An 11,685-nucleotide genomic window follows, 5' to 3' on the forward strand; every position below is an offset into this window, starting at 1 on the left:
GAGCCAACAGTAATTAGCAGAAGCACAAGGGCCAAAAGCCCTATGATGGCTGACAGTTCCTTATCCTGAGAGAACTCGGAAATGCGAATGGGGGCCAGTTATTACTTTATCTCAGGTTCCCTATGACATAAATTCCCATTTGATCTAACATTCTGGGGTAGGGGGGAACAAGGGCGATGTTTTCTCTTCTGTAGTTACCTCCTGCTGATATTGGGACGTTGTTGTCAGGGCCCTGGAAAGCCGGAATGTTAGTCAAAGGCAGGGAGGGAGCGTTTTATTGACCAGCTGAAGAGATGGCATGTATATCAGCTAACTTGGTCCATATCAGGTTTCAGCAAGTCCAGGGCTCGTCAGCAAATGATGCTTGCATGTGTCTGTCAGCCAAGTGGAGACCTGTTGTGACAGATGTAAACCAGAAACAGGAGTTAAAACTTACGAACTCATTAGGAACTTTCAGACCCACAGTCTCAGTACTTGTAGTATTATCAATTTGCCTTGAAATACGTACTGTCTTTTCTACCTAGAGCGCCAGGTATGGATTGGACTGAAATGTCTTTGGCCCGATGAAAAGCATCTGTAAGTCTATATTCAGAACCTGTTTATCTCTCTCTCTCTCTCTCTCTTTTTTAGAGACTTAGTAGCTTTAATTAATTAATACATTGATCAATTAATAAGGTGGCTGTGACCTCATGGAAGACTCTGGTTGCCTGATGTTTCTAAGCTGACAAAGCTACAGCTAGCCCAGTCATCAGTGCCATCAGAGATCTGAGAAGGATAAATTCTACCTGAGTGCAGACTTCCAACTCTATTAAAAAATGACAGAGACTATCCATTGCCCAGACTGCCATCACCTCAGGCTTATTCTGTAGTTGAAATCTGGATCTTCCCCTCACCCCCATTTGGATAAGAAGTGAAACTTCAGAGATTATAGATTACTTTTACTGCTTTTTTTTTAATTTGAGACAGTGTATTAGTCAGGGTTCTCTAGAGTACCCTTAACTTACAGAATGAACCTCTCTATAAAGAGGGGATTTATGAGAGTGACCTACAGGCTATGGTCCAGCTAATCCAACAATGCTGCCTTTGAATGGAAGGTCCAAGAACCCAGTAGTTGTTCAGCCGTGAGGCTGGATGTCTCAGCTGGGCTTCAGTATAATGCTGGAATCCTGAGGAAGTAGGCTTTAATGCCAGTGCAGGAATGGACTTGTTAGCAAGGAGAAAGCAAGTAGGCAAAGGGAGAAGCTTCCTTCTTCCGTGTCCTTTTAGAGGCTTCCAGCAGAAGGCGTGGCTCAGATTAGAGATGGGTCCAGGTTAGAAATGGATCTTCCCACCTCACATGATTTAATTAAGCAAAAATCCTTCACTGGTGTGCCTAGTCAAATGGGTTTTAGTTAATTCCAGATGTCAAGTTGACAACCAAGAATATCCATCACATAAGGGTCTTCCTTTGTAGCTATGGCTAGCCATAGACTTATAGTGATCCTCCTGCCTCTGCTTCCCAAGTACTTCCCAATTACTTCTCAAGGGACTACTGTTTCATGTGCCACCATGCCCAGCGACTCTCGTACATTAATCCAGTATATAATCATACCCTGAAACAGCCCCGTATTTTAAATTTTTACTGAACTATGGCAGATAAGTACATTGAAGTATATAGCTTATTTCAGTCTCACAAGCTGCATACACTTATGCGACCAGCACCCAGATCCAGAAACAATGGAGCAGCAGGACCCACATGTGCCACTTTGCATCTGCCCTGAAGTTGATGGTGTGGGTAGAGTGTGGGAAGCTCGTCAGAAATGGTTCTAGACAAAAATTGTGTCACACACTTCTGCTTTTAGTATTTTACAATTGAATCAAGTCATAATGAGATGACTTCTCCACAGAATTCTCCTTTGGTTTGAGACACACCATGATATCTTATAGCACAATCAAAGGGTACATCACAGTGACAGAGTGGCTGTGTAAGCTCCTCCTGACCTCTCATTCCCTGACAACTTTCTGAGGTAAGTAAGTAGCCTCACTCCAGGACAGTGGAGACTTGAGGTGCTTGGTACCATTACTAGTACCTGCTAACCATACCCCTCTGGTCACTTAGCTACATCATATTAGTTTCTCTTAAACTTTTACTTTTGTTTACATGAGGCAAGGTCTGAGAGTCTAGCCCAGGCTGGCCTCAATTTTGCAGATCTTCCTGCCTCAGCTTTTCAGGTACTGGGTTATATTCATTGGCCACCACACTGGGCATTCAAATTTATTATCAAAGCCAAAGAAAGGGAATGGACTCAAACCCATAATCCCAGCATTAGAAGATGAAGACCCTCTAGCCCCATACCAAGTTTAAGGTTAGCCTGTGCTACATGGCAAAAAGTGTCTCAGGCAGGAAAGAATGCTCAGTGGGTAAAGAAGATGGCCACCAAGCCTGACAACCTGAGTCCCATGCAGAGAAAGGAGGAAGCTGACCCCCAGAAGCTGGGCTCTGACCTCTACATTTGCATCATTGCGTGCCTTCCCTGCCCCCACATACACTTTTTTAAGTCTCAAACACCGAGGCGAAGCACGAGACACTAACAGGAACAAACAGATGAAAGAACAGATACTATAAAATCGACATGTTAGCTCCTTTCCCATCGACCCTCCAGTCACTCCAGTCAGCAGGGCTGTCACCGTTGTAACTGATCAGTCCTTGCAGGTGACAATCATTTTTCCTGGCCCTTTACCCCAATCGGGGCAGGGGTCTCTACCTCAGAACCAGGAGGCTCCTTGGGGACAGCTGCCTTGTTCCACCCACTGTCTCTCAGATGGCCATGGAGATTTTCACATGAAGGGTTCTGTTAGGCTTTTTCAGATCTTTGGGCAAAATAATAGGTTTTTTTTTCACTTCAGACAAAATTACCCAAAGCCATGGGGGAAATGGATATAAAACTTTGTGAGTGGTGGAGAGGTGCAGAGACAGATCAATTCCCTTTGCTTTGCTACATTCCTTACCCCAGCCCACTGTGGTCTAGGTAGTCTTGGTAACCTGAACAATGGCTGTGGCCCCAGGGCCCACTTGTCCTTGAATTCCTCTCTGCTGCTCACCCTAGGATCTCTCAACTCTGAGTGTGTAACACCTGCTTGAAGCAGTTGTGGGAGAATACCACGGAGTGAAAGATCTCACTCCAGGAGACAGCTTGGTGATGTAAAATCTGTCCAAGGATGAGAACCCCAAACTCTCCTGGGCTAGGCCTTTGTCAAACCGTTTTGGTCCCTAAGGCAACTCTGAAACTCCTAGGCTGGTCCAGGGAATGGGTTGGAAGCTAGTCGTGTGCTGGCCTGTGGTTAGCATGTGTCAGACCCTGGGTTTGGTCCTTAACACCAAATACCAAAAACACAACAGTTTTTATTTTTGAGGCAAGGTCTTCCCTGTGTAGCCCAGGCTGGCCAGAAGTCTCCATTTTCCTGCCTCTCCCTGAATGCTGGAATTACATACAGATAAGGTACCCATTGCAGCCTCAAAAACCCAGATTAAATTAAGTGCTAAGTGCCTTCCTGCCCCCTTTCCTTGACGCCCCCACCCCCTCTTCCCTTCTGGGCTCTCCCGGCCCCTCTGCAGTATTCCCACACATTGGCTTTGAACACATCTGCACTTGGCTCGAAGCACGCTGCTCTGCAGGGCACTGGGTTGTTCAGAGCAGCATTTTGGAAGGGTTCTCTCCGCCTGACTCGACTCCACCGGGAATGCTGTGCTTTTTCTTTTTCCCACCACAGCATAGCTCCAGTCCAGTGCTTGCCCGGAACAGATTCCCCACAGTTGGCTATTGATGAGTTAGTGTCGAGGCCTGTGTGTGCAGGAAATAAGTGGGCTGTGTGATGCAGTTTCGCATGACAGGCACGTTACAGGGTAGAAAATGACAACCTGACTTGGAGCTCCATACTGGTGATTCACCTGTACACCAGGTAAGGATAAATACCTCTGCCCCTGCCGTGAGTGAACTTTGAAAAGACCCGGGGTGCTCGGCGCCCGGAGTGGTGACCCTCCCGCTCGTAGGACCAACCCTCCTGCGGCTACACCGGCCGCACCTTCCCGCCGCAAAGAAGCACGAAGGCCCCGCCCCTCGCCAACGATTCGCCTCCTGCAAATAGGCGTTGAGGCGTCCTCACACTTCATTGGGTAATGCTGCTGTCAGTCTGGGTGTGGAGGCCTTTGGGAAATGTAGTAATTGCTGAGTCCTGGGGCTCATGGCTCTGCTTCTCGGGTTCTGTGGCCTTGGGTTGTCCAATCGAGCTTCGGATCCCCGCAGGGTTGAGGGTCACGTGAGGATGCATTGTGGTCCAGGAGGAAGAGGCTCCGGCCTGTCTCCGCCCCGCCGGGTGGGCGTGGCCAGGCTGAGAGTCAGGGTCAGGCTGCCCCTGCCCTCTTAACTGGCTGCGTTCTTGGCGATGGGGGCAGGTCTTCTGCTCACTGGGCTTGGAGAGGATATCCCTAATCTTGTAGCTTCCAACCCACTCCGGTCCGCAGGGCCTGCGTTTGCCACCAAAACGTTCCAGAATACATGGCATCTGGAGCAGAGTAGCCTTCCTCTTTCTGGTCATGAGCCAACCATGCAACCTGGGCCAAGTCCCCGGGGTACCTGCGTCATGATTGTTTCAGTTCCGACAGAGCTGTAGTTAGAGTATCCGGTAACTTCCAATGCTAGCTTCCTGTGGTCCTGCATTTTTATTATCTGTTCATAAACCTTGCAGTCTTAAGAAGTAAGACCCCCTTTGTGGAAGAGAGTTATTATACTAGGGCTAAGAAGTTCTGATCAAGGTTGAGAGTCTAGCCAGAGACACCGCAGCTCAGCAGTTGGAGCACTTGAATCTCAGCTTTGGGGCTGGTTCGTCCAGGTGCTGCTCTTCTAGGTACTTCAGCTTTTAAAAGAAAGTCAGCTCTGGAAGGGACTGACCCACGGACAGGGAAAACAGAACTAAAAAACAGAAGTTGGCCTCGTCTTTACTTCACACTACTTTAATGTCAGCACTCGGGAGGCAGAGGAGGTTGGATCTCTATGAGTTTGGGGCTAGCCTGGTCTACATAATGGGTTCTGGGCCTGCCAAGGCTACAAAGTGAGACCCTGTCTCGCGAAACAAAATAAAGCAAAACAAAACGAAGTAAAAACAGTAGTTGGTGGTGTTCAGCTCCCCAAAACAGCATGTGAAGAATAGTACTTGGTAGTGCCCTATGATCCCAGCAGTGAGCGCTCCTCTCCAGAGTGCTTGGAACAGTAGGAGAGACAGTCCTGAGGGCAGCATTAGGGACTGTGAGTTGCCAACCATGGCTCGTATCCTGTCCCCACTACCCAAGTCTTCCTCAGGAGAAAAATGCTGACATCTTGGGGGAAATATTTACCTCTTATCCTGAAATACAGGTCCACCAAGCTCTCCATCCCTCACATTTGGAGGGTTTTTTTCTGCTCCACAGCAAAGGCATCTTTTTAAAATATTTTTTTCTTTCGAGGCAGGATTTTTCTGTGTAGCCTGGCTGTTCTGGATCTCACTCTGTATCCCAGGCTGGCCTTGAACTCACAGAGATCCGCCTGCCTCTGCCTCCCGAGTGCTGGGATTAAAAGCGTGTGCCACCACCGCCCAGCTTGAAAAGGTGTCTTCTTCTCTACTTCTTTTTTTAAAAATGTATTTATTTATTACATATACAGTGTTCTGCCTGCATGTATGTCTGCAGCCAGAGGAGGGCACCAGATCTCATTCTAGATGGTTGTGAGCCACCATGTGGTTGCTGGGAACTGAACTCAGGACCTTTGGAAGAGCAGCCAGTGCTCTCAACCGTTGAGCCATCTCTCCAGCCCCCTTCTTCTCTACTTCTAATAACACCACGAACACAGAGCAGAAGGATCGGAGGTGTGAAGAGCCTTCCAGATGAACCTTGTCCGCTGAGAGCTGTCGTTTTGATGGGCTGTGGGTTTGTTGTCTGTTTGGTTTTGTTGCTGTTGTGTGGTTCCAGTATTCAGACATTCTTTAAGAAGGTAGGGCTGGGGAGATATCTCAGTGGGTAAGAACACTTGTGCAGGCATGAGGGCCCGAGTTCAACTCCCCAGGACCCGTGTACAAGTGTCTAGCTCACGTCTGTAATCCCAGCAAATTACAGCGATGTGGGAGGCAGAGACAGGAAAAGCCCCAGAAGCTCATGGCCCAGCCAGCCAAGCATGCATCGTAGGAAAATAGCAGAGACCCTATCTCAAGTAAGGCAGAAGGTGAGGGCGGCTCCCTGAAGTTGTCCTCTGACCTCCACATGTAGCCCGTGGCAAGGCAGTTCACACATGATTACACACATGTGCACCCACACAGGGACACATATTTTAAAGAGCTGGAGAGATGCCTCCGTGGGGAAGGGTGCTTGCTTGCAAAGCAGGAGGCCCCGAGTTTGAATCCCCAGAAACTTCGTAAAGCCAGGCAGCGCAGTGTGAATCTGTGATCCCACTGTACCATCAGCTAGCTGGGAGAAGACCACAGGACCCCAAAAGCTTGATGGCCAGGTGGCCTGAGTATGCACCAGCCAGTCAGAAGAGATCCTGCCCCAACAGAGTGGAAGATGGAAGACTCAAGGTGTCCTCTGACCTCCACACACACACACACACACACACACACACACACACACACACACACATCATATAAATAAATGGATACATAAATTGTGTTTTAAAAAATTGTCTTCATACTGCTTTGTTTCTTGAGACAGGGCCTCACTATGTAGCCTGACTAGCCTGGACCAGACTACAAAAAGACCCACCTGCTGGGATTAAAGGTGAGTGTCACCGTGCCTGGCCTATGGAAGCACGTGAGAAAGCATCACATCTGCACTCCTGGAACTTGGTGGGAGGGGCTCGGTAAGTGCTGACAGCGGACCACCAGCTCCCAAATAATAACACGGAGACTAATTATTAAGTATGGAAGCGTGGCCTTAGCTTAGGTTTGTTCCCAACTAGCTCTTTTAACTTGCATTAACCTCTTTATATTAATCTATGTTCTGCCACATGGCTCGGTTACCTCTCCTCAGTACCTTTTGTCAGACTTCCCCCATGAGAATCTCCAGCCTCTCAGATTCTTCCTGAGTTCCTTTCTCCCCAGATGTCCCGCCTATCCTCTCCTGCCTAGCTATTGGTCATTCGTCTCTCTAGTAAAGCAATCAGAAGGTGCCGTGGGCAGATGAGGTAAAACAGAGACATCTTCACACAGTGTGATCAAATCTGCACCACAGAGCTCCGGTTTATTGAGCACCTGTCTTGCCCTGAGACTTGGCTCTGCTCAGTTTCCTCTTCCCAGTTCAGTCCTTTCAAAGGATGTCTATTTGCAGAGCGCCTGTTACTGGAGATTGTTTTCAAAGTAACATTCCAGAAATCAGAAGTTGGAGTTGTTTTCTTATAAATCCAGAAAATAAAAACGGCACGGATTGTTTTAAAATGTCTTTTTCAGGTTTTTAAGAATTTATTTATGTGTATGTGTACATGTGTGCAGTTGCCCACAGAGGCCAGAAGAGGGTGATGGATCCCCTGGAGCTGCAGTTGCAGACAATTGTGGGTGTGGGAATCAAGTTCCAGCCCTCTCCAAAAGCATCAAGAGCTCTTAGCCTCTGAGCCATCTCTTCAGCCACCTCACTCTTGTGACGAGGAACTCTTTGGTGGGAATCCAGCAATACTTGAAGTAGTTCTGTACTGTAGAGACCAGAAAAAACATTTTTTTTAAAGATCTATTTATTTATTATGTATACAGTGTTCTGCCTGCACGTATGCCTGCATGCCAGAAGAGGACGCCAGATCTCATTACAGATGGTTATGAGCCACCATGTGGTTGCTGGGAATTGAACTCAGGACCTCTGGGAGAACAGCCAGTGCTCTTAACCTCTGAGCCATCTCTCCAGCCATCTCACTCTTCTAATGAGAAATTCTTTGGTGGGAATCCAGCAATGCTTGAAGTAGTTTTGTACTGTAAGGATCAGGAAAAACAAACAAACAACCAAAAAACAACAACCAAAAAAAAAACAACCAAAAAAAAACAAAAAAACCCCACAGATCTTTGCAGTAACATTTGCTGGATGCTTCTTTGGACTAGAGAATTTCATCTAATACCCACCTGAGGTTGTCTTAGTGCTGTTCCCTGCTGTGACCTGCACAGCTTTGGACATAACCTGACTGGGTGACCAGGACTTGAAGGAATGAGAGACCCTGAGCTCGTACAGAGAAGCTGGGATCAGGTGGGCTGTGCACTCTGATGGAGACACACCAGTACTCTCGGTGTACTCGGTGAATTTATTTTATGAATCAAGGCGGTATGTTTACTGTATTCAGCTGGTCAGGGAGGCTGGTTAGCTACTCTAGTAGGAGGTCTTTGTAGAGGGGTAATCTCAGGTCGCAGTCATCCAGGAGGAGGAAGCTGTAAACTGTCATAAACTGCCAGCCTTTTTTTTTTTTTTTTTTTTTTTTGAGACAGGATTTCTCTACGTAGCAGCCCTGGTGACCAGGCTGGCCTTGAACTGACAGAGATCTGCCTGCCTCTGCCTCCTGGGATCAAGGGTGTACACCACTAGCCAGGCTTCTGCATTTGTTCTTGGAGAAGGGACAGCCTCGCTGTGCCCCACCCCCCGAGCCTGACCTGGGGAGCCTGACCTGGGGAGCCCTGACATTCCCGTGGGTCTGAGGCATCCGGGTTCTCGGCATAGCGGTCGGCAGTGTCCATGTCAACAATACACATCCCCTCGGGACTTCATCCGCTCCCCACATCCCGCCCCCCCCCCCAGCGAAGTAACAAGAAGGGCTGGGTATCCTCCTCCATACTTTATAATCTTTAGGGAGACAGACACTTTAGACAGCTGCTTTATATAATGTCTGTCAGGGCTTCTAAATGGGGCCCTCAGACAGTGAGTGAACCGGGTCCAGCAGTCACATGAGATATGACTGTCACATGCCCTGTTTTGACTTAACGTTTTGGGTGTTGGACCACATGTGTGCTTGGTAGCTGAAGAGACTAGAAATGGTGTTGAAGCCCCTAGAACTGGAGTCACAGACAATGTGAGCCACCATGAGAGTGCTGGGAACTGAGCCCAGGTATGCAAAGCACCGAGTGCCCTCCATCTGAGTCAGCCTTCCAGCCCCGCAGGTGCCGATTGTGATTTGACTCAAGTCACTTTTTTACTCAAAAGCATTGAGGCCGCGGATACTGCTCAGCAGGACAGCGCTTGTCCAGTGTGGGCAAGGCACACAAAGAAATACTTCAGTTTTTTGAGACAGGGTCTCACCGTGTAGTGAGAGCTCACTGTGTAGTCCCAGGCTGGCCTGGAATTCACAGAGGTCTGTCTGCCTCAGTTTCCCGGTGTTGGGATTAAAGTTATGCACCACCATGCCTAGCCAAGTCTGGGATCTTCTTTCGAGACAGGGTTTCCCTGTGTAGCCCTGGCTGTCCTGGATCTCACTCTGTAGACCAGGCTGGCCTTGAACTCACAGAGATCCACCTGCCTCTGCATCCTGAGTGCTGGGATTAAAGGTGCGCCGCCGCCGCCGCCGCCGCCGCCGCCGCCGCCGCCACCACCACCACCACCACCACCACCCGGCTGCATCTGGGGTCTTAACCAGTTTGCCTCAGCCTCCTAATGACAGGCTGCCGGGAGTTACAGCTTGTAGGAGCAGGGCTCCCCGTCAGGAACCAAGTCTGAAGAGTTAAAGGGTATCCTGTGTGGAACAAGGTCTTCTCAGGAGATGCAGAACCCAGGGCATGCTGCTCTGGATGGTGTGTCCCTGGGAAGAATGGCTGACTGGTCATGTAACAGGTATGTCCTTCCTTCCTTCCATAGACCACACTGTTCCAGGTTCTGCAAAACAAAGAGAATCTTGATCCGAGGCCTAGTTCTCAACCAGATCGCAACCATTCAGAACAGCTCCCCTGGGCTGGTAGAGTGCCTGCCTACATCGCATGGAAGTCTGTGGGCTTGACTCCAGCACCATGAAGAGGTAGCACAGAGGGAGAGGACCAACCAACCAAACTCACTTAACAGAGACCCTCGATAAAGGACGCACGGAAGGCCATACACACTAAAACGTCCAAGTATCAACCAATGTAATTCCTTGTTTGTTTGCCTGAGGCAGGGGCTCACTATATGGAACAGGCTGGCCTTAACTCGCACAGATCTGCTCGTCCTGAGTGCTGGGATTGAAGTTGGTCCTTGAGGTAGCATGCGCCAGTATTTCCTTCCCATTACGTGGGTTTTCCATCCCCGGTTGATGGACAATGCTCTTGCAGGCAAATGTATGGATGCCCATGCTGTAAGTCTAAGCTCTGCCCACACCCCTCACAGCCACCCCTGGCTACCTGCTAGGCCTAGAGCGCACACACTGTTCTGCCCCTGGTGGGCAGCATCCAGAGGCTGTGCACGCTTCAGAAGCAGGTGGAAGTATTTGGACAAAAAATTTGGGGTCCCCCGCATCTATCTGAAGGATGATCCGGTAGGAGGGTAGAACCGTGGGTACCTTCCCTCGGCCCTGTGGAGGGGGCACCGCGGAGGGGCCTGTACAGCCCTGGGTCGCGGCATCTGCTTTAGAGTGAGAACCGAGCAGCAGCCTCACGACTCTTCAGTGGCTCACGGCTTAGTGCTCTTCAGTACAGCCAGCTGTGCCGCTGACGATGCCAGGTCCAGAATGGTTTTGTTTGTTTGCTTGCTTGTCTGTCTTCTTAATGCTGGCTCCTGAGCTCAGGGACCTGCTCGTGATCTACCCGAGCCACACAGGATACAACTCAGCTGTCGCCTTCCCTGTGTGAACGTGGGCAGCTCACCCACGCTGTCAGGGTGTCTGCTGCCTTCCCTGGGGAGGCCCTGGCTTATGCAGTTCAGGATCTCATCCTAGCGCCCAGTGCGGTGTGTGCCCTTCAGAAATGTTTGGAGGAGGCTACGTGAGAGAAACCGGGTCTAGAGCATCACCTTCTCCACCGCGGCCTTTCTCATCTCCCGAATCCAGCCACGCCCCTCAAGGTTTTCTCTGGGAAAGAGTGGAAAGGAAAGCAAGCCTGTTGTGCTGGGCAGTAGTGGCGCATCGATGAGTTCAAGGCCAGCCCGGTCTACAGAATGAGTTCCAGGACAGCCAGGGCTACACAGAGAAACCCTGTCTTGAAAATTTTAAAAACAAGCATGTTGTAGCCTTTCATCTCCCTTCCACCTGCAGCTGTGAGCCGGCCTAGCCCCACCCCCTTTCCCTACTCAAGGACACCACTGGATTCTAAATGGCACATAGGCCAGGTTAGGCTAGGTCACAGTATGGAACTAACACCCCCCACCGAGAGAGAGAGAGAGAGAGAGAGAGAGAGAGAGAGAGAGAGAGAGAGAGAGAGAGAGAGAGAGAGAGAGAGAGAGAGAGAGAGAGAGAGAGAGAGAGAGAGAGAGAGAGAGAGAGAGAGAGAGAGAGAGAGAGAGAGAGAGCCGAGAGTCAGGAACCCCCCCTGGCTGTCTACAGTGTCCTAACGCTAATATCCCAGGACTTGAAGGGAAAGCTCTGGCTCCCTTAAGGCCCATTAGGCTGGCCTTCTCTTTCTGCTAATGCTTCCCCTTCACGGCCGCCTGTGGGGTGAGGTTGCCTTTCCCAGTGCAGCTCGTCTGAAGGGAAATTAGTTTTACCTCCGGGAACCTTCCTTTTGACCGATCCATTCTGTCACCGCACTTCCGTGGTA

General features: G+C 49.6%; 1 long non-coding RNA gene across 1 annotated transcript; it reads right to left on the minus strand.

Annotated features, from left to right (window-relative positions):
- Positions 1-259: 259 nt before the first annotated feature.
- LOC121829732 (uncharacterized) lies at positions 260-4,650 on the minus strand. The gene is made up of 2 exons (XR_013042747.1): positions 3,954-4,650; positions 260-3,821 (listed from the first exon to the last, which is right to left on the minus strand). It is a non-coding gene; the product is annotated as an uncharacterized LOC121829732 (long non-coding RNA).
- Positions 4,651-11,685: the final 7,035 nt, after the last annotated feature.

Source organism: Peromyscus maniculatus, chromosome 1, assembly GCF_049852395.1.
Source record: "Peromyscus maniculatus bairdii isolate BWxNUB_F1_BW_parent chromosome 1, HU_Pman_BW_mat_3.1, whole genome shotgun sequence".
In the NCBI taxonomy this organism is placed as follows: Eukaryota; Metazoa; Chordata; class Mammalia; order Rodentia; family Cricetidae; genus Peromyscus; species Peromyscus maniculatus.